Source organism: Schistocerca americana, chromosome 3 (assembly GCF_021461395.2).
Source record: "Schistocerca americana isolate TAMUIC-IGC-003095 chromosome 3, iqSchAmer2.1, whole genome shotgun sequence".
In the NCBI taxonomy this organism is placed as follows: domain Eukaryota; kingdom Metazoa; phylum Arthropoda; class Insecta; order Orthoptera; family Acrididae; genus Schistocerca; species Schistocerca americana.
In genome coordinates, this window is record NC_060121.1 from 970,003,532 (window position 1) to 970,025,868 (window position 22,337).

Below are 22,337 nucleotides of genomic sequence, written 5' to 3' on the forward strand. Positions count from 1 at the left end.
ACACAGCTTGTCTACCCGGTATGCATACCATTTCCGAACGCATCTCTAATACGAATTTATATGCCAAGTGGATCCCAAGAGCACAGTAGCGAGACGCAAGTAGCTTGTCACGCTCCAACTGCTATCACTGCAACGGCGAGAGGATGCGCGCCTTCGGCGATAAATGAAAATGAAACACGTTTGCTTCTGCCAGGTAGCTACACGTAGCTGCCGGCGCCTATTAACACTAATGTTCCTTTCACTCACGCAGCGTTAACTAACGATGGGCCTTCCCCAAAACGAAGACATAAAGCCCAATCGTAAAGAGCAAGATTGTGGTTTTGTACATTGTGTGCTTACTGGGAAGAGAACGTCAGCAGCAATCTAATGTTCTTCGAAGACAGCAGTACGCGACAATGACGACAGTAACTAGGTAAAAATAAATAACTTTCAAATTTGTCAAACAACTAAGTCCAAGCAAGGACAACAAATAATACTCGATGGAGTGTGCAGTTGGAGAATTATTACGATTGAGCTGCAGACTCTTGAGTAATGCAGAAAGTTTTCACGTTCTTGAGCTGGAGCTGTCATTTACCGAATGTACGATGGACACGGGGAAAGGAAAAGAAGGAAGATTAGAGTTTAACATCCCGTCAACCAAAAAGTCTTAAGAGATGCAGGACAAGTTTGGATTGGGAAAGAAAACTGCCTACGTCCTTTTGAAAGGAATTATCCCAGCATTTGCCTAAAGCTGCAACTCCGATTTGGGTAAGGATGTGGTAGAAAATCAGCCGTGAACTCGCTAAAAGGAATCATACCAGCATTTGCCTTACGCGATTTAGGTAATCACGGAAAATCTAAAAACTGGATCGTCGGACGGGAACTGAAACTTAGTCCTAAAGAATGCATTTCCGCATTTCCAAAGAAGATCGCAAAACGTAGAACTGGACAAATAGAACTATAGAACGCTCTGCATTGGTGAAACGTTGGAAAATTAGTGGAAACAACCGTCGACCGAAGAACTTGAGTAGCAAAAGAATAAGAGTGCACCACAAAAGAATTAGGAGAAACGTGGTGAACAGTGTGCAAGAAAAAGTTCGGAATACAAAATTGTGGTTATGGTTCGGAAATGAAGTGGTAGTGCGACATCCAGACCAGATGAGAGGAAAAACAGATGCCAATGAACTACCCCGCTGATATTGCCTTAAGAATAAGAAAAAGGCGAAACGCTTCTGGGAAAAAGAAATTAAGTTGCACCACGAAAAGGTGGTTTTATTTACAAAACAAGAAGAACTTGAAACATACGCGAAAGGTCAGAATGCCGAAGGGAACGCTTTCCATATTTTTTTATTCGACTCATTCCTGAATCCTGTTGGAATTTTCTAGGATCTGTGCAGTCATTTTTCTTGGGTGTATTCTAATCTTCGTCTTCCCCAACAACGTTTGCCCTCTACTACCATAGGAGTTATTCCCACATGGTAATAAGACAACTATCAACCAATCCTTTCCTTGCACATTTCTTGCCTTATCGGATCACTGAATATTTAGCACCCTTCTGTAACAGCGTCTCTTAAAAGTTTCGATTCTCTTCTTTTCCGGTTTTCTCTCAGTCCATGAGTCATTTCTATAGATTGCTCTGCTCCAATTGCAGATTCACAGATATTCCTTCCTGAAATTGAGGTCTATGTTTGAGACTAGTGGCCTCTTTTTAGCGCGGAATGCCAACTTTGCCTCTTCCAGTCTGCTTCTCAAATCTTCTTTGCGTCATTCGTCATAAGGCATTTCCAACGTAGCAGAATTCCTTCTCTTCGTCTACTAGGTGGTCCCGTAAATTGAGGCTAAGTTTTCGTACATCTACTGCACCTACAGTTAATTTTATGGTACCATCTAATGTCAAAAAGCTGGGAAATTGATGAAATGGAAATTAAGTTACCACAGTCAGTAAACATTTGCAAAAACTAATAATTTGATAGGATGAGGGCGCGCTTGTCTTTCGAATGGTCCTTTTCTGATGAGTGTTAATCTGCAGCCCTTACATACTGCTCATTCGATGTAAATATTCAAGGGGGAAGAAATGCCTGCCTGCCTGCCTCCCCCCCCCCCCCTCTCTCTCTCTCTCTCTCTCTCTCTCTCTCTCTCTCTCTCTCTCTCTCTCTCTCTCTCTCTCGTGAGATAGAGGCATGCTCACGCGTCACGGCAGCCACTTTGATGCCCCACGGCACAAAGTGAAGCCAACTTTTCCAGCAAATAGCCATGTTATCCAGAGATGTGTCGATAAGTTTACTTACTAGGCCGTAGCTTCTACCGAGCACAGTCTCTCTCCTCAAAGGGCGATGCGAGATATATCTTTTGGAGTGTGGTCCATTTTCAAGACCACTTACGGAAGTTGATTTGATGTGTTTAATTGCGTTGTTCGTTGCAAAGTTTAGAGAACTAATTTTCTTACCTCCGTGGGCAAAGGGAAAGGAGAATAGTACGAGAGTTCCTACACCTCTGTAACGTTTAGTTACACCGTTTCGTTTTCTGAAAACCAGTTTACATACGTGAGCACTTCCTAAACGCATTAGCGCATGTCACAAAGTTTGCTCCTACCCTTTATCTACTCCAGATCCACTCTATAACAACGAAGAAGTGGGACCAGTAACACCCAACACAGCGAGAACGTACTGGTTCGCTGCGAAGACCAGGATGTGTAGTGAGTAGATATTTTTACACGTCTTTAATGAGTGTTGTATTCATGCAGTTTACTGTCTCTAAGTAACAACAAGACACAAGTTGTAAATTGCAATTTTTTTAACAACCAATCGAAATCAAAGACTCAAGTACGAGGTAAATAAAACTTTGCTGTAAACTGGCAAGACTGAATTATGACCAGTTATAGCCCAAGTAACGCACTCTGCCATGTCACTTTTTAATTATTACTTAATTGTTCTTTTATTATTGTACTTTGTTGATACTCCTGTTATTTCAGTTGCGTCTTTGAAATACGCTATTGAGATGCCACGCTACGGACGTCGTCTACGATTTTCAAGCTAATCAGGAGCATTGATTTGGCATCAGTCTCTATGAGAATAAATAATAAAGCAGTGGAAGGAACCTTTATAGCCCTTGTGCATTTGTAGGTGGTAAGTTTTGTTTTGGTGTCTTTCATACAAGTGCTGTCGGACGTGGTAATGGATGGCTTACTGTTGCTGTTATATACTGTACCACTGCATCGCTGTCTGGATTTGAGACCTTTAGTGCGAGAGATCTGATTGTGTACAAGACCTTTCATTTCACTGTGTTTGCCAACAAGGACTGTGGGGAATCTACCTGCCAGCCCGATGGTCTTCCGATGATTAATAAAAAGAATTGGATGAAAGTTGGTTCACCTGAATCTGTTTCTTTCTTGAAGTAAAAAGCATCGTTATAACAACAATAAAGAGTCTGACCACTTATTACAGGTGTACATGGTCAGGGTGGGTAAAATAACAGTAACCTGGAAAATATTTACAGTAAGATTGACGTGGGACTGACACTTGTTCATTATATCACAGACGTTGCTACAAACGGCCACCGCTGAAGTCGATGCAGCGTTGTGGTCGGTTTATCAAGATGCGAGACACGTGTAGCAGCTCTGCCTGAGGGACGGCAGCAACAGGGTTTGCATTGTTTTGCTGTAGCTCTTCTCACGTGTGACTATACACTAACCTTCAACTTGTCACAAAGGTAAAAATCAAAAGGTAGGTAGATGAAATGAGCGAAATCTCGCTGAAAATGTCTGTACAGTCTTTCATCTTGTGCGAGTTGATCCACGTATGAGTTAAATAGCAGCATTAAAAGTTTGGTGAAAGAATGATGTTACGATTCGGGCACCGGACATGCGAGAGGCATTTGAAAAGTCCGTGCATGCATAAAAACTACTTACGTGTTTGGGGTAAACCTTTTTTATTTTTCGACATAGTCTCCTTTTAGACTTATACACTTCGTCCAACGCTGTTCTAATTTGTTGATTCCTTCCGAATAACAGGAATTGTCCAAGTCTGCAAAATAGCTATTAGTTGCTGCAATCACCTCCTCGTTTGAATAAAATCTTTGTCCCGCCAGACATTTCTTCAAATTGGGTAACAAATAGTGGTCCGAGGGAGCCAAGTCTGGAGAATAAGGGGGATGTGAAACAAGGTGGAATCCTATTTCCATTCACTTTGCGACCACAACTGCTGAGGTGTGTGCTGGTGCACTGACATGATGGAAAAGGACTTATTTGCGATCCGATCTCCGGCGTTTTTCTTGCAGTTCGGTTTTCAAATGGTCCAATAACGATGAATAATATGCGCGTGTAATAGTTTTACCCTTTTCCAAGATAGTATATGAGGATTATCCCTTGTGAATCCGAAAAGACAGTCGCCATAACCTTTCCGTCCGTCCGGAGGAATGGTCTTAGCTTTTTTTTTTTTTGGTGTAGATTCTCTCTTGGTAACCAATTGTTTAGAATGTTATTTGGTCCCAGGAGTACAGTAATGTATCCATGTTTCACCCGTAGTGACGAAACGACGCTAAGTCCTGCGGATTCTTCCTGAACAGCTGCAAACCATTCTTGCAACACTTCACAAGATTCCGTTTTTGGTCAAGCGTGAGCAATCACGGAACACGTCTTGCGAATAGCTTTCTCATGTCCAAATAATTATGCAAAATATTATGTACCCGTTCATTCGACATGCCCACAGTACTGGCAATCTCACGCACCTTAACTCTTCTGTCACCCATCACCATATCATGGATTTTATCAATGACTTCTGGAGTCTTAGCCTCCACAGAGTGTCCAGAACGTTCAGCATCACTTGTGCCCATACGGCCACTCAGAAAATTTTAAAACCACTTATAAACTGTTCTAATCGAAGGTGCAGAGTCGCCGTAATGTTTATCAAGCTTCTCTTTAGTCTCCTGAGGCGTTTTGCCTTTCATAAAGTAATGTTTAATCACCACACGAAATTCATTTTCGTGCATTTTTTGACAATCACTCGACGTCCTTGATTCTCACGAATGCCAAACACAAAGAAATAGACCAATATGGCTAAACCTGGTGTGCGTTCTTTCCAAAGATGCTACTAACTAAACATGACATTGATACGCGCCGGTGGTCCGATCTCTCGGACTTTGCACGGACTTTTCAAACGCCCCTCGTAGTGCAGCATACACCAATCTTGAGATTATGGGACGGCTCTTCGAACTACTGATGGGGATTTTCTGATGCATAAAGGCGCGTGTTCTGCGAGTCTACATACCCTGACAAAATTAACTGCGTGTGATCTCAAGAAACGAAAAACTGAGGATCCGATAGTCCTGAGTCCACTCAGAAACCACTGGAATAAAACTGGAAAGTTTATATTGACGCTCCAACTCCCAAAATTCCATTGTTAATGAAATAGACGCAGTGTCTTTTCAACGTTTCGACAAGACGAGCTTATTTGCCACTTGTACAGACAAACTGCGTTCAGATAACGGGAACCTATGACCTTTCTGTCTGAACAGAGCCTGGTTTGTAAGTCGCGTGCTTGCCAACGCCGGTTTGTTCGGCGCTAGAGGCGCAGAAGAGGAACCCAGCACTACTTTCAGCCAGGGAGCTGTTAGGAGCGTTCCGGGACGTGCCTAATCTGGAATGTGCTGGCAGCGTGCGCGTGTTTGCAAACGCTTCCCTGTTAAACTCTGTGAAACACCTAACTACAAAACACACACACACACACACACACACACACACACACACACACACACACACACACACAGCGAGGATTAGAGGAGGCTGTGAGGGCACAGAGAAAGAGGAAGACAGAAATTGTACCCAGTCATCAGCGGAGTCGAAACTGACAGAGAAAAGCATGAGACAGCGCGATTGCACCTCTGCTATTCTCAATATACAGGGTGAGCACCAAGTATTGCCCTGATTATAACAATTACAGAATAGGGATGTAGAGGCTTATATCACTAGGGGTAAGATAGATACTGCCTACAGGAAAATTAAAGAGACCTTTGGAGAAAAGAGAACCACATGTATGAACATCAAGAGCTCATATGGAAACCCAGTTCTAAGCGAAGAAGGGAAAGCAGAAAGGTGGAAGGAGTATATAGAGGGTCTGTACAAGGGCGATGTACTTGAGGACAATATTCTGGAAATGGAAGAGAACGTAGGTGAAGACGAAATGGGAGATACAATACTGCGTGAAGAGATTGACAGAGCACTGAAATACCTGAGTCGAAACAAGGCCCCGGGTCTAGACAACATACCATTAGAACTACTGAAGGCCTTGGGAGAGCCAGTCATGACAAAACTCTACGATCTGGTGAGCAAGATGTATGAGAAAGGCGAAATACCCACAGACTTCAAGAACAATATAATAATTCCAATCCCAAGGAAAGCAGGTGTTGACAGATGTGAAAATTACCGAACTATCAGTTTAATAAGCCACAGCTGCAAAATACTAACGCGAATCCTTTACAGACGAATGGAAAAACTAGTAGAAGCCGACCTTGGGAAGATCAGTTTGGATTCCGTAGAAATATTGGAACACGTGAGGCAATACTGACCTTACGACTTATCTTAGAACAAAGATTAAGGAAAGGCAAACCTACGTTTCTAGCATTTGTAGACTAAGAGAAAGCCCTTGACAATGTTGACTGGAATACTCTCTTTCAAATTCTAAAGGTGGCAGGGGTAAAATACAGGGAGCGAAAGGCTATTTACAATTTGTACAGAAACCAGATGGCAGCTATAAGAGTCGAGGGTCACGAAAGGGAAGCAGTGGTTTATTGAGCAAGCAGTAAAGGAAACAAAAGATAAAATTCGGAGTTGGTATTAAAATACATGGAGAAGAAATAAAATCTTTGAGGTTCGCCGATGACATTGTAATTCTGTCAGAGACAGCAAAGGACTTGGAAGAGCAGTTGAACGGAATGGACAGTGTCTTGAAAGGAGGATATAAAATGAACATCAACAAAAGCAAAACGAGGATAATGGAATGTAGTCAAATTAAATCGGGTGATGCTGAGGGGATTAGATTAGGAAGTGAGACACTTAAAGTAGTAAAGGAGATTTGCTATTTGGGGAGCAAAATAACTGATGATGGTCGAAGTAGAGAGGATATAAAATGTAGACTGGCAATGGCAAGGAAAGCGTTTCTGAAGAAGAGAAATTTGTTAAAATCGACTATAGATTTAAGTGTCAGGAAAGCCGTTTCTGAAAGTATTTGTATGGAGTGTAGCCATGTATGGAAGTGAAACATGGACGATAAATTGTTTGGACAAGAAGAGAATAGAAGCTTTCGAAATGTGGTGCTATAAAAGAATGCTGAATATTAGATGGGTAGATCACATAACTAATGAGAAGGTATTGAATAGAATTGGGGAGAAGAGGAGTTTGTGACACAATTTGACGAGAAGAAGGGACCGGTTGGTAGGACATGTTCTGAGGCATCAAGGGATCACCAATTTAGCACTGGAGGGCAGCGTGGAGGGTAAAAGTCGTAGAGGGAGACCAAGAGATGAATACACTAAGCAGATTGAGAAGGATGTAGGTTGCAGTGGGTACTGGGAGATGAAACAGCTTGCACAGGATAGAGTAGCATGGAGAGCTGCATCAAACCAGTCTCCGGACTGAAGACTACAACAACAACCGTTTGACATAATAATGCCGTTACATAGGTTAGTGTTACTAGTTTTCTAAGACCACTTATGTTAGCCGGACGGAGTGGCCAAGCGGTTCTAGGCGCTACAGTCTGGAATAGGGCGACCGCTACGGTCGCAGGTTCGAATCCTGCCTCGGGCATGGATGTGTGTGATGTCCTTAGGTTAGTTAGGTTCAAGTAGTTCTAAGTTCGCCGCGCGAGACTAGCCGAGCGGTCCAAGGCGCTGCAGTCATGGGCTGTGCGGCTGGTCCCGACGGGGGTTCGAGTCCTCCCTCGGGCATGGCTGTGTGTTTTTGTCCTTAGGATAATTTAGTTTAAGTAGTGTGTACGCTTAGGGACTGATGACCTTAGCAGTTAAGTCCCGTAAGATTTCACACACATTTGAACATTTTTTAAAGTTCGAAGTTCTAGCGGACTGATGACTACAGAAGTAAAGTCCCATAGTGCTCAGAGCCATTTGAACCATTTCAGAAGTTCAAAATTTGCTCTTGATACAACGTTTATTATATTTACAGAAATATGTGTACAGAATTTCATAATTCTAGCAATCATAGAATCTCAGGAAAAGTACATAAACTTTGTTTTTTAAACTTTTCAGGAAACTCAGTTTAAAGTTCAACCTAACTTTTTTCCGTATGTCACTTCTTCAGAAAGCACCACACTTGTACTCTGGGCCGAATTTCCCTTCACGGCTTCTCTTATGGTTTCTTGTTGTCTGTTTTCTTTCCTTTACCAGGTCTTCAACTGACTTTTCAGGTACAGAGAAGCGCTGGAAATCGATTTTTCTCAGGACGTCTTGAGTAACATTTCCTATCTTTCTAATACCTTCATCCTCCCGACGTCCTCATCATTAAATACAATAACTGCACCATAAGTTGCAATTCTGACAGCTGTAGGAGATGCAAATGTGTTTTTAGGGTATCGTTTCCATATGAGTGAATTTAGAGACTCATTTGGATTTTCGGTTTTGCCATGAACACAGTTTTTGAGAAGTGCAGGATCGGTCAGTACCCACAGCAGCTTGCATCCTAGCCTCCAGTTCGCCGACGCCAGCAACTGATGTGACGAAGACTCTGTCCTTGATACAGCCCCAGAAAAAAAAGGTCAAGGTGCTTAATGTCTGGAGAGCGGGCTGGCCAAGGTGTTGGACCGTTCCTTCCGATCCATCGATCCGGACACTACACCCCTCTCCAGACATTACCCCCCTTGACTTTTTTTTTTCCTGGGGTTGTATCAAGGACAGAGTCTTCGTCACAACAGTTGCTGACGACGACGAACTGAAGGCTAGGATACAAGCTGCTGTGGGAACTGCGACAGAACACACGTTACGAAACACCTGGCGGGAACTGCGATACCGCCTCGACATTCTCCGAGCTACCAAGGGAGCACAAGTTGGGGTTTACGTTGTTTACTAACGTAAGTGGCCTTTAAAAAAAAGCTAGTAACACTAACCTATATAACGGCATCAAATGGGGCTTATTATGTCAAACGGTTATTCTGTTATAAATTTTTATTATCAGGGCAAGACTTCGTGCTCAGCCTGTACTTCAACACGGGGAAGTGCTTCAACATCCCAAGCCTCTGGGCAGTGCCTTGCCGGCTGAGGTCACGTGACACTGTTGATGGCGATCTGACCTTCGTGTGCGGACCTTGGGCTGGAGGGACTCTTGTGCCTTGCGGGAGGCGACGGCCATTTACTGGAGTCGAATTTCACCCTCCCTCTTCTTCCAACTCCGTCAACAACAAGACGAACACAACACAGGAAAACACAGCCACCAATCATCCGCGCGACATACATACATTTAAAACTCTCCCCCCTCTTAATCACGCAGAAACTCAAGCGCAACATTCACGAAAAGTTCACACACTTATCTGTATTAATTTCTTAATATCATCCAACACAAATGTTGTTTTTGAAAGCCTGCAAATGTTTCACCAATGATTTAAATAATAACCTACAGAACTAGTTAAAGTTTATCGTGGGTAGCACGACACAATTCAGAAATTCATTCAAATTTTGGAGCGCTGCGGTAGAGTACGTTAATACTGTACGTTTGTTGTTTTGCTCCTATACGTGTTACTGCAAATGGAAAATATAAATTTTGGAATTTGTTGATGCTACTGTAAGAAAACCATTTTTTGTTTGTCCACTCACAGGTATTGTATTGAGCTTCTATCATTACACAGAAATTCAACCACACGCAAACCATCAGTCACACGGACTGCTTTACGTTAACTCATAGTACGGTACATATACAAAGTGACGGTATTGCATCCAAAAGAGTTTGGAAACAGTCAGAGGCACTCTATTTTAGTATACTATATTTCTATTTACATTAGGTCGTAGCTTATGACTACTGTTAGTGACAGCTGTTATAAGTGAAAGATGGTTTGCGTGAATTTCTGTGTAAGTTGTTGTTGTTGTTGTTGTTGTGGTCTTCAGTCCTGAGACTGGTTTGATGCAGCTCTCCATGCTACTCTATCCTGTGCAAGCTTCTTCATCTCCCAGTACCTACTGCAACCTACATCCTTCTGAATCTTCTTAGTGGATTCATATCTTGGTCTCCCTCTACGATTTTTACCCTCCACGCTGCCCTCCAATGCTAAATTTGTGATCCCTCGATGCCTCAAAACATGTCCTACCAACCGATCCCTTCTTCTAGTCAAGTTGTGCCACAAACTTCTCTTCTCCCCAATCCTATTCAATACCTCCTCATTAGTTATATGATGTACCCATCTAATCTTCAACATTCTTCTGTAGCACCACATTTCGAAAGCTTCTATTCTCTTCTTGTCCAAACTATTTGTCGTCCATGTTTCACTTCCATACATGGCTACGCTCCATACAAATACTTTCAGAAACGACTTCCTGACACAAATCTATACTCGATGTTAACAAATTTCTCTTCTTCAGAAACGCTTTCCTTGCCATTGCCAGTATACATTTTATATCCTCTCTACTTCCACCATCATCAGTTATTTTGCTCCCCAAATAGCAAAACTCCTTTACTACTTTAACTGTCTCATTTCCTAATCTAATTCCCTCAGCATCACCAGATTTAATTTGACTGCATTCCATTATCCTCGTTTTGCTTTTGTTGATGTTCATCTTATATGCTCCTTTCAAGACACTGTCCATTCCGTTCAACTGCTCTTCCAAGTCCTTTGCTGTCTCTGACAGAATTACAATGTCATCGGCGAACCTCAAAGTTTTTACTTCTTCTCCATGGATTTTAATACCTACTCCGAATTTTTCTTTTGTTTCCTTCATTGCTTGCTCAATATACAGATTGAATAACATCGGGGATAGGCTACAACCCTGTCTCACTCCCTTCCCAACCACTGCTTCCCTTTCATGCCCCTCGACTCTTATAACTGGCATGTGGACTCTGTACAAATTGTAAATAGGCTTTCGCTCCCTGTATTTATCCCTGGCACCTTCAGAATATGAAAGAGAGTATTCCAGTCAACATTGTCAAAAGCTTTCTCTAAGTCTACAAATGCTAGAAACGTAGGTTTGCCTTTCCTTAATTTTTCTTCTAAGATAAGTCGTAGGGTCAGTATTGCCTTACGTGTTCCAATATTTCTACGGAATCCAAACTGATCTTCCCCGAGGTCAGCTTCTACCAGTTTTTCCATTCGTCTGTAGAGAATACGCGTTAGTATTTTGCATCCGTGACTTATTAAAGTAAGTATGTACACAAAAATACTATTTTCTGATATTAGTGTCTATAAATTAAAACACAAATATTTACCGTTTTCAGGGCGAGTAACATGCACACATACATCACATACAGTACTAATGTACACTCCCCACAACACTAGATGAAGGATAAAAATTCCCGGAACATTCGAGTTAGGTACGAAAAACGGAACAGGGGTAGCAGTTGATTATTTAAATCATATCTCAATTAATTGTTCGAAGATTTAACTGTCAATTATCAAATATATTGTTTAATCTAGTGTACGCCAGAACTTTCACATACAAAACTTTCTTAATTGTAGAGTCGAATATGCTCTAAACAGGACAGCAGGTTGCTTACTGATGAATCCGAGCAACGATTAACATACCAGTAATAGAAGCGAGTATTGTAGTCTAGGTACGTGTTGACAGTTCCAATACGAATGGTATCACTCATATTTTAGTAATAGACTGTAAAGGTGTGTATTATTTTCGTTTATTATTATTATTATACACAACAAAGATTACATCCACTCTACGAAACTTGTATTTTGAACTACTCTTTCCGCTCAGGCTGAAAGCGACGGTTGAAGTGCAGCTGCAAACAGTGTTAAAACGGGGAAAGCACAGTAGTTCATCGTACAATATAAAAATACGGTGTGAAGTTCGATTCTTTCCGTATCAAAATTAAGGGAACAACGGTGAACAAGTAAGAGCACTAGAATTTTACCTGTCTGATCGAAAAAGAATACAGGTCTCCGCTCTATGACCCAGAACACTATTCACTATTCTGTCTTAACAATCTGAGAACGAATAAATTAATATATGCTTTCGGTCACGAACTGAACAAGTCATTTTATAAGTGGTGACAAATGACAGCACGCAGAGGGACTCTTGGGACTCTTTAAACGTTTGCATCTACTGAGATTTGGAAGGAATTTTTTTTTTTTTTAACTGGTGAAATGCACCCTCGGAAAAGCTTCCGAAAAACTCGTGAAGCGTTCACTGAAAACGGCGACAATCATTGTTTTATTTCTTTACTGCTTTCACATTGTACAAGGCCACAGCGGTACGACATAGTCAAGTTGAATTTATATCTCACTGTCAGTAATAGTAAAAGCGTTACTTCTCTAGGTAGTGGCCGCTCCGACTTAAGACATATGTCGTAGCGTGGTACCAACTTTCCAATACCCTCGTCGTAGAAGGCAGCCGTGTGCGCTTTCCCCCAATTCTCTACACTGGGCTGCAGCTAGTTGTCTGTGCCAAAATGATATAGCTAGCGTTTTTTGCGAGTAAGGAGATGAAAATCGGAAGCAGCCAAGTACGGGCTGTATGGCGTGGCTGATCATACACTTCCCGTCGAAAAGGCTGCAGGAGCCTGTAATGTTCTGCTTCGAAGTTACCGCACCACTGCCACGCATGATACTTACGTTGTGTGGGCTGCATGCAATCAGGCGGAATCCCTCAGCATGAACTAACTGAACGACAGAAAACACTTCACACTTTCGGGTGGCTATTGTTCTAGGCACTGTTGAGAGCTCACTGTGCGCTCACAACCGGATAGTGCGACGAGACGCGATCGGTGGTCATACTACAGACAATGCGCAAAGCAACTTCAGAAATTTCAATTTTGCGACCGACTGGACACTGGAAAAACATAGCCGTCACATATCAAATAATTGGGTCTGCTTGCTATCTCAGTTTCAGTAAAAAATTACTAGTAACGTTACCAACAGATCAACACGGCATCACATATCCGAGGACAACGCAAACTCCTCGTCGGCGCGTCAATGTTGTTATCTCCTAGAGAAAATATCAACACGGCGCTTGAAACCTCAGAAGCTCTGTTCGCAAACACAAGAAGGTTTGCAAGATGGAGTTGTACGCGGAAGAGAAGTAACGGTAGCTACTTACGTAATGATTACACTGGAGATTGACGTTTGCACAGAACGAGGAGTGGCTTAACACGCTTCGCAGCCATCCAACTGTACTGACCTGTAACAGAAGGAAAAAGACAATGGCTTGATTGGTTTCTCAATAAACACACTGCTGCCGTGTTTAACAATTATGGCTACCAGAGTTAACTAATAACATGAACGATGGTAACATCTACAATTCAGCACATATTTAACATATTACGATGTAATAAGTGTCGTACTCATCACATCTTGTGGGACTCTCCCATTCAAAAGGCTGCATTTTGACGACATTTACTCATGTCAGATAGTCTTATACAGGGAGGCGCAGAAAGCTATGCGCAGAAAGCCACGTGTTTTCTCAGTTGTGCGCATGACGTCACGGTGGAAGCAGCTGTGCCAAACAGTACACAGTTCGAATTGTGTGTGATTGTTTTTCTTGTGTTGTTTTGTGTTTGAAGGAGTATTTTGATTGAGTTCTTTCTTCTGAGGTACTCAGTCAACAGCGGAAACATTCGGAATTCGGGAGTGTTAACGGTTTTTGCTGTAATTGATATTTGATTCGGAACTGAAATATTTAGCGATAGTGGACAGCGGGATGAACATTGTGTTCGCCAGCTCTACAGTTTATGGTTCGTCCTGTGAAATTCTTATTGGAGAATCTACAAGTGAGTGAGAAAATTAATTTTTACAATGCCAGGCTGTGCTGTTACGGGCTGTTTTTCCTACAACCGGAGCACAAAGGGAACTGACGTAATGTATCACAGTTCCCGCGTAATGAAACATTACAAAAACTATGGTTGTCGAAATGTTAAGGCAGTGTAAATGTTGCGCATGCACGAATATGTTCTCGCCATTTCGCAGAAACAGATTACTTAAGGTATTTACAGTCTGAATTCCTTAATTTGCCCCGAAAAAGACTGCTCAAGCCAGATGCAGTTCCTTCGCGCAATTTGCCGTGCAGTAGTGCGACTGTCAATGTGTCACCCGCAACAGAAGACAGAACCAAACGGTATAAGAAACGAAAACTACATAAGAGATCTCTGGAAACTCTGGAAAAGCTGTCACCAAATAAGAAACATCGTAATAAGAGCACATGTACAGATGACAGTTTTTTTTTTCAGACACCGATAAAGTTACTTTAATGAATACTATAGCGGCTTTAGAAAGAAGGAATGCTGTTCTTACAAACAAGTGTGTGCAACTTCGAGCTCTTAATTAAATTTATTTCAATGCGATTAAATGAATAGTCTCTGATTTATGTGAGCCGAGGTTTCGAATTTCAAGTGTGTGTCAGTGTGGTTGTGATCTGATATTTTACCGATGTGTGAGGCATAAGCTGCGAAAGAATATAACTCTATCAGTTTTAACTGTAATATTTTAGCAGTAGAAAAGCAGTTTAGACATCTCAATTCTGGTATAAACAAAACCTTCCGCCAAAAACTTGACGTAAACACGCATGCCGTGTCGTCTGCTTCTGAGCGCTTGGTTCCACGCTGACGTCACTAGGCCAGCCAATAGCAGAGCAGAGCGCTTACTGCCCAACCTTATTATTTAGTAACCTTGGTCTTATATTCTGGCAGCATATAACTTTTACAGTGTTACTTGAAAATGGCCCTAAAGGCCGAAATTGCAATCGTAATAATAAATATTTCATACAGTCAACGGCGACTATGAAGTCTTAAGAAATATTATACGACTGTGAATCCCAACCATGAGATGTTAATCAAATAACATGTTTGTTTGCTGTTTTTGTTTCTGCAGTGGAATCACGATACGGAGACCGTTAATTCTTGCAGACTCAGCCACCATTTCAAATAATTTTTACGAGTCATTCTAATTTCAGGTGGTAGTGGTATGTTCGTGATATAATTAACTGTAAGGAGATAAGAATCGAGAGTTTTCACCATCTTGCTCATGATCACGAACAAGATAAAAAGAAGCATAACTCAGCCGTGGCAGTTCGTTTCGTGTCGATTCGTCGCTGATTGCGTATCCGTGGTTCGCTGCCGCGCCTTGTGGGGGGGTAAAAAAAGTTCTAATGCCTCTGAGCACTATGGGACTCAACATCTGTGGTCATCAGTCCCCTAGAACTTTGAACTACTTAAGCCTAAGGACATAACGCACATCCATGCCCGAGGCAGGATTCGAGCCTGCGACCGTAGCGGTCACGCGGATCCAGACAGAAGCACCTAGAACCGCTCGGCCACGCCGGCCGCCCCTTGTGGCTAGGTAGCACTCCGCGGCCTGGACGTAAGCTAAGAGAGGGAGAGTTCGATTAGTGGCATTGTGGCGGGTGCACCAAGCTCGGCAAGACCGTTTACGAAAGAGTTCGCGCTACTTGGCGTGCTGCATGCACGCCGTTGGTAGCTCTGCGGGCTGTGGGCGCCTGGCAGCATTTTACAGTGGTCACTACCCTGGTAGCCGAACCGTATTTTGGTTGCACGTTGGCCGACGGGTAGAACTGATTTTTGCCGCCTTCCGTTTGTCCATTAAAGCCATATTTGCGGAGAACGAAGCCGATCTTCTGTACGCGTAGGTATTACTGTTCGGAACTCTGGATCCAAGCACTTTAATTGCTTCCTTCTGCATTTGTATTGCCAGCGTGGCTGAGAGCTAGCTTCAAATTGTATGTCATAGGACTGCCTTCAGCTGCTTTGGCTCCGGCTATGTGTAATGTGGCATTGCTTATGTTTGCACGTGAGCAATTTGTTTTAAAGTCCTGTATTTATTTGTACTGACAACTGATGAAAATTTTGGTGTCTTCTACTAGTGTCCACGTGAACTGCTAAGTTTAAACTATGGTTAGATCACTGGATGCTTGTTCCGCTCGTTGTACAGGACCTGCTGTGTACTTGAGGGCTCACTGTTGGAACTGTGGTAAAAAGCTGTCGAAGCTTAATCTGCCTTGCTTTAAGTTCTGGAATTTTACGTACACTTCTGACCTAGCTAATATTTTATTGCAAATTATAAATTTATGATTACTGTTTGCACGTGATAACAAACTTATTTGTTTATCTTCTATCTGTTGCACAATGAGTCCCAGAAAAAAAAATTACGAAGTAAAACATGACTGCTCCAAGGAAACAACTGATAATTACAAGACAAAGTAACTTCATTGTTATCTGAAGCTTACACGTGTGAAGAGTAATGAACTTAAAAGATTCTGTGATAAGGTGTTGACTACCGATTTAACAGAACTTGAAACACCCTGGCTGATTAAAACTGTGTGCTGGACCGAGACTCGAACTCGGGACCTTTGCCTTTCGCGGTCAAGTGCTCTACCATCTGAGCTACCCAAGCAAGACTCACGCCCCGTCCTCACTGCATCAGTTCTGCCAGTATCTCGACTCCTACTTTCCAAACTTCACAGAAGTTCTCCGAACTTGTTTTATTACTGTTTCCTTTCTTAAAAGTTTTCGTTTGTCCTGTTACATTATTATTCATCATTTGGATTTGCAGCTCCTTGTGTTGACCGTGTCTGCAGTTAAAATTGTAGCATGTGAGGTCCGCCAGTTATGTAAAACACTGTTTTTTCTCAGTACCCGAACATGTTTCAGCACCACAGAGCCATCACCAGTCGGTTTCAGGTTTATTTATTCTTTACACTTAATCTGCACGAATTTTCCGCGTAACTTGTGTATTATTTGCTACAGGTAGCTTGTCATGTCTTCGTGTGGCAAACCCTTTTATTCTCCGCATCCTGGTGAGCTGTCGTGATGCACACGTAAATAGAACACGTATTTTCCACAAATAAGGTGCTATAGACGAATGTTGAAAATTAGGTGGACTGATAAGGTAAGGAATGAGGTCGTTCTACGCAGAATCGGAGAGGAAAGGAATATGTGGAAAACACTGATAAGGAGAAGGGACAGGATGATAGGACATCTGCTAAGACATGAGGGAATGACTTCCATGGTACTAGAGGCAGCTGTAGAGGGCAAAAACTGTAGAGGAAAACAGAGTTTGGAATACGTCAAGCAAATAATTGAAAACTTAGGTTGCAAGTGCTACTCTGAGATGGATAGGTTAGCACAGGAAAGGAATTCGTGGCGGGCCGCATCAAACCAGTCAGTAGACTGATGACAAAAACAAAACAAAAAAAAAAAACAAAAAGAAGTAGTAAAACACTTTACGTGTGCATCGCACCACCTCACCATGATGCAGAGAATAAAAGGGCACGACATGACAGACATGCCTATGTGCAGCGTAACGACAACCTCCAGATGGAGGACAGCGATACCCACAGTGACAGCGAAAATAGTGACAATGAGGAGGAACAGGAGGAGGAAGCTGAGATGTGGCAGTAAATAAGCATAAGGAGCCAAGAAATCACCAAATGCTCTACATGGATGGGCACCTTAAGTAGTTAGTACATAGGATTAGTAATAAATAGGGTAAGCAGTATTATTTATCCATTAACAGTGTGTGTGTGTGTGTGTGTGTGTGTGTGTGTGTGTGTGTGTGTGTGTGGTTATTTTGAAAATAATCATTCTTTGTAAATGTTGTAGATAAAACAAAAGAAAAGATGAAAAACTTAAGTTTTAAGATGTACGAGCTGTTTTAAACATGAGGTAACAGGTCTATAATGTGGCAATAAATAAATAAATAATAATCGTTATTCTCTGATTTGGGGATGTCACGGTTGTTCTCTTGTGAACAACTAGCTGTCAATCATTTTCAGTTCCGTAACTTTATTCTGCTACCTAGGCAGTAAAATAACCAATGACGGACGGAGCAAGGAGGACATCAAAAGCAGACTTGCTATGGCAAAAAAGGCATTTCTGGCCAAGAGAAGTCTGCTAATATCAAATACCGGCCTTAATTTGAGGAAGAAATTTCTGAGGATGTACGTCTGGAGTACAGCATTCTATGGTAGTGAAACATGGACTGTGGGAAAACCGGAACAGAAGAGAATCGAAGCATCTGAGATGTGGTGCTATAGACGAATGTTGAAAATTAGGTGGACTGATAAGGTAAGGAATGAGGAGGTTCTACGCAGAATCGGAGAGGAAAGGAATATGTGGAAAACACTGATAAGGAGAAGGGACAGGATGATAGGACATCTGCTAAGACATGAGGGAATGACTTCCATGGTACTAGAGGCAGCTGTAGAGGGCAAAAACTGTAGAGGAAGACAGAGATTGGAATACGCCAAGCAAATAATTGAGGACGTAGGTTGCAGGTGCTACTCTGAGATGAAGAGGTTAGCACAGGAAAGGAATTCGTGGCGGGCCGCATCAAACCAGTCAGTAGACTGATGACCAAAAAAAACTTTATTCTCGCAGGCGATGATTGAAATTTTGTGACTACCCGTGACAGTTGGACAGGCTCCTGCGGTAACAGTGCGCACCCGCAGACAGAGACATTCGGCTAAGCCGGAGCGTGGCGGCAGCTGCGCCTGTAGCGGACTGGCGCCGGCGCAGCCAGCAGGAAGCGAGCAGCCGGCCCGGCCCGGCTGTTCTACCTGCTGGCTGCTGGCTGTCGCAGCTGCTCCTCGGCGCGCGCCCAAGGACGACTCGCCGGCCCGGGGTCCAGGACCCGGCGCCCCGCACAATACCGCCAACGACTTCTGCTTAGCGTAATAGCTGCCACAACGAGATACCTACCACCGTCTTCTCTACCACTTCCGTTCTTGTTAACAATCAGCTGTTGCCGTGGTTCTGCTGGATTCATCCATTTTTGACTTAATAAAAGTAGATGTGTTTTATTTTTAAATTTCTTTTATTAAACTTTGAGCTTTGACATTAACAAACGTAGGATTTAGCAAAATCAACGGTAAGACCTTTCATTTTTTTACTCATTCTTCATCATCATCATCATTTAAGACTGATTATGCCTTTCAGCGTTCAGTCTGGAGCACAGTCCCCCTTATAAAATTCCTCCATGATCCCCTATTCAGTACTAACGTTGGTGCCTCTTCTGATGTTGAGCCTATTACTTCAAAACCATTCTTAACCGAATCCAGGTACCTTCTTCTTGGTCTGCCCCGACTCCTCCTACCCTCTACTGCTGAACCCATGAGTCTCTTGGGTAACCTTGCTTCTTCCATGCGTGTAACACGACCCCACCATCTAAGCCTGTTCGCCCTGACTGCTACATCTATAGAGTTCATTCCCAGTTTTTCTTTGATTTCCTCATTGTGGACACCCTCCTGCCATTGTTCCCATCTACTAGTACCTGCAATCATTCTAGCTACTTTCATATCCGTAACCTCAACCTTGTTGATAAGGTAACCTGAATCCACCCAGCTTTCGCTCCCACACAACAAAGTTGGTCGAAAGATCGAACGGTGCACAGATAGCTTAGTCTTGGTACTGACTTCCTTCTTGCAGACGAGAGTAGATCGTAAATGAGGGCTCACTGCATTAGCTTCGCTACACCTCGCTTCCAGTTCTTTGACTATGTTGCCATCCTGTGAGAATATGCATCCTAAGTACTTGAAACCGTCCACCTGTTCTAACTTTATTCCTCCTATTTGGCACTTAATCCGTTTGTATCTCTTTCCCACTGATATTACTTTCGTTTTGGAGATGCTAATCTTCACACCATAGTCCTTACATTTCTGATCTAGCTCTGAAATATGCAAACTTTCAGTCGAATCTGCCATCACAACTAAGTCATCTGCATATGCGAGACTGCTTATTTTGTGTTCACATATCTTAATCTCATCCAGCCAGTCTCTTGTTTTCAACATATGATCCATAAATAATATGAACATCAGTGGAGACAGGTTGCAGCCTTGTCTTACCCCTGAAACTACTCTGAACCATGAACTCTAACTGCTGCCTGACTATGTAAAAACCTTCAACTGCTTGCAAAAGTTTACCTCCTATTCCATAATCTCGTAGAACAGACAATAACTTCCTCCTAGGAACCCGGTCATATGCCTTTTTTACTCTACTTACATAAATTGGTCTAAAATAGGAACTTGCTATCGAAATTAATACGTAGAAACTACTAAAAAAGTGGCAGTAAATGAAACCGAAGAAAAATTTGGACCAGGAACTGAAGTCGACGAAGAAGGAATAAAAACCTCGAGGCTTGCTGGTAACGCTGTATTTCTGTCACAGACAGCAAAGGGCTTGGAAGAACAGTTGAACGGAATTGTCAGTGTCTTGAAAGGACGATATAAGATGAACATCAACAAAAGCAAAACGAGGATAGTGGAATGTAGTCGAATTAAATAATGTGATGCTGAGGGAACTGGATTAGGAAATAGTCACTTAAAGTAGTGGGTGAGTTTTACTATTTGGTCGAAGTACAGAGGACATAAAAAGTAAACCGGCGATGGCAAGGAAAGCGTTTCTGAAGAAGAGAAATTTGTTACCATCGACTACAGTCTCAGGAAGCCTTTTCTGGAAGTATTTGTATGAAGTGTAGCCATGCATGGAAATGAAACATGGACGAGAAACGGTATAGACAAGAGGAGAATAGCTTATGAAATGTGGTGCTACAAAAGAATGCTGAAGATTGGATGAGTCGAGCACGTAACTGACGAGGAGGTAACGAATAGAATTGGGGACAAGAGGAATTTGTGGTGCAGTCTGACTAAAACAACGGGTAGTTTGGTAGCTCACATTCTCAGGCATCAAGGGATCACCAATTTAGTACTGGAGGGAAGCGTGGTGGGAGGTAAAACTTGTACAGGGAGGCCAAGGGGTGAACACAGTAAACAGATTCAGAGGGATGTAGGATGCAGTAGTTTTTCGGAGATGAATGGGGCTTGCATAGGATAGAATAGCGTGGAGAGGAGCATCAAACCGATCTTCGGACTGAAGACCACAACTACACAACAAAAAAGACTATAAAAACTAATTTTTTTCTTAAGTCTTTAGTAATGCTTTCTATATGCATGAAAACGAAACCTTAAAATCTCCTTCTATAGATATTTTTAACATTGATCGAAGTGAGTCAAATTACATGCAGGTATTGCACAGGGCCGGCCCTATGACCGAGCGGCTCTAGGCGCTTCAGTCCGGAACCGTAATGCTGCTACGGTCGCAGGTTCGAATCCTGCCTCGGGCAAGGATGTGTGTGATGTCCTTAGGTTAGTTAGGTTTAAGTAGTTCTAAGTCTAGGGGACTGATGACCTCAGAAGTTAAGTCCCATAGTGCTTAGAGCCATTTGAGCCATTTTTGAATTGCACAGGGATTTAGAACGAGTCACGCAATAGGCAGCTTCCACACAAGACAAAATTGTACAGTCATCATCACTCGCTACCGCAAAACTCTTTGCCACTGTCTGAAAACTCATTTGTCTTTATAGCTGCTTAATTCATCGTTCAATCATTGCTCTAATATGTCATATCGACTTCCAGAAAAACTATTTAGATTTTCCATTACAAACACCTAAAATACAATAGTAAAACTGATAAATAACAAAAACAAATATATCACATGTTTTTAGTCATTGGTCCACTGGACCCATGTGTACACCGATACTAACCTTACCGAGCGAGCCGCGCGGGATTAACCGAGCGGTCTGAGGCGCTGCAGTCATGGACTGTGCGGCTGATCCCGGAGGTGGTTCAAGTCCTCCCTCGGGCCTGGGTGTGTGTGTTTGTCCTTAGGATAATTTAGGTTAAGTAGTGTGTAAGCTTAGGGACTGATGACATTAGCAGTTAAGTCCCATAATATATCACATACATTTGAACATTTTTGACAGCGAGCGAAACATGTCTGTCGCGACGTGGTCTTCGGCTTACTGCCGGAACGTATCCGCGAGTGGAGGGAACTGTGACTCCCGCTACGTTGTTTAAACACATTTAATGATTGAACATGGATCCTATGGACCGAGGACTACGGTTGAGGGTTAAAGCTTAAAACTGCGTCTCCTCGAGTACACGGACACGGTTTATAAATTTTTAGCTACGGCGAGTTTCACAATACAGCATTTTTCTCGTTTAAATTAGTGGTTACGCTTTGTAGGATTTAAAATAGACTTTCAAGGTCGACTGAATGGTCGCCGTGAATTCTGTCCATAGAGCCATACTCTCGGCTGCCAAGCCCTATGCGACAAGCTAGTTTAGTTTGCCTTGTCACAGTGGTAGTGCAGCAGCGAGGACATTTCGTTTAACAATGAACTTTATTTTGAAATGTG

The 22,337-nt window shown here is 42.5% G+C and overlaps 1 long non-coding RNA gene across 1 annotated transcript in view; it reads right to left on the bottom strand.

Moving 5' to 3' along the window:
* Positions 1–22,337, bottom strand: part of LOC124607110 — a 463,292-nt gene that overhangs the window by 336,787 nt on the left and 104,168 nt on the right. The window contains exon 2 of the long non-coding RNA XR_006978776.1: positions 13,234–13,314. This is a non-coding gene — a long non-coding RNA (uncharacterized LOC124607110). The remainder of the gene's footprint in view (positions 1–13,233; positions 13,315–22,337) is intronic.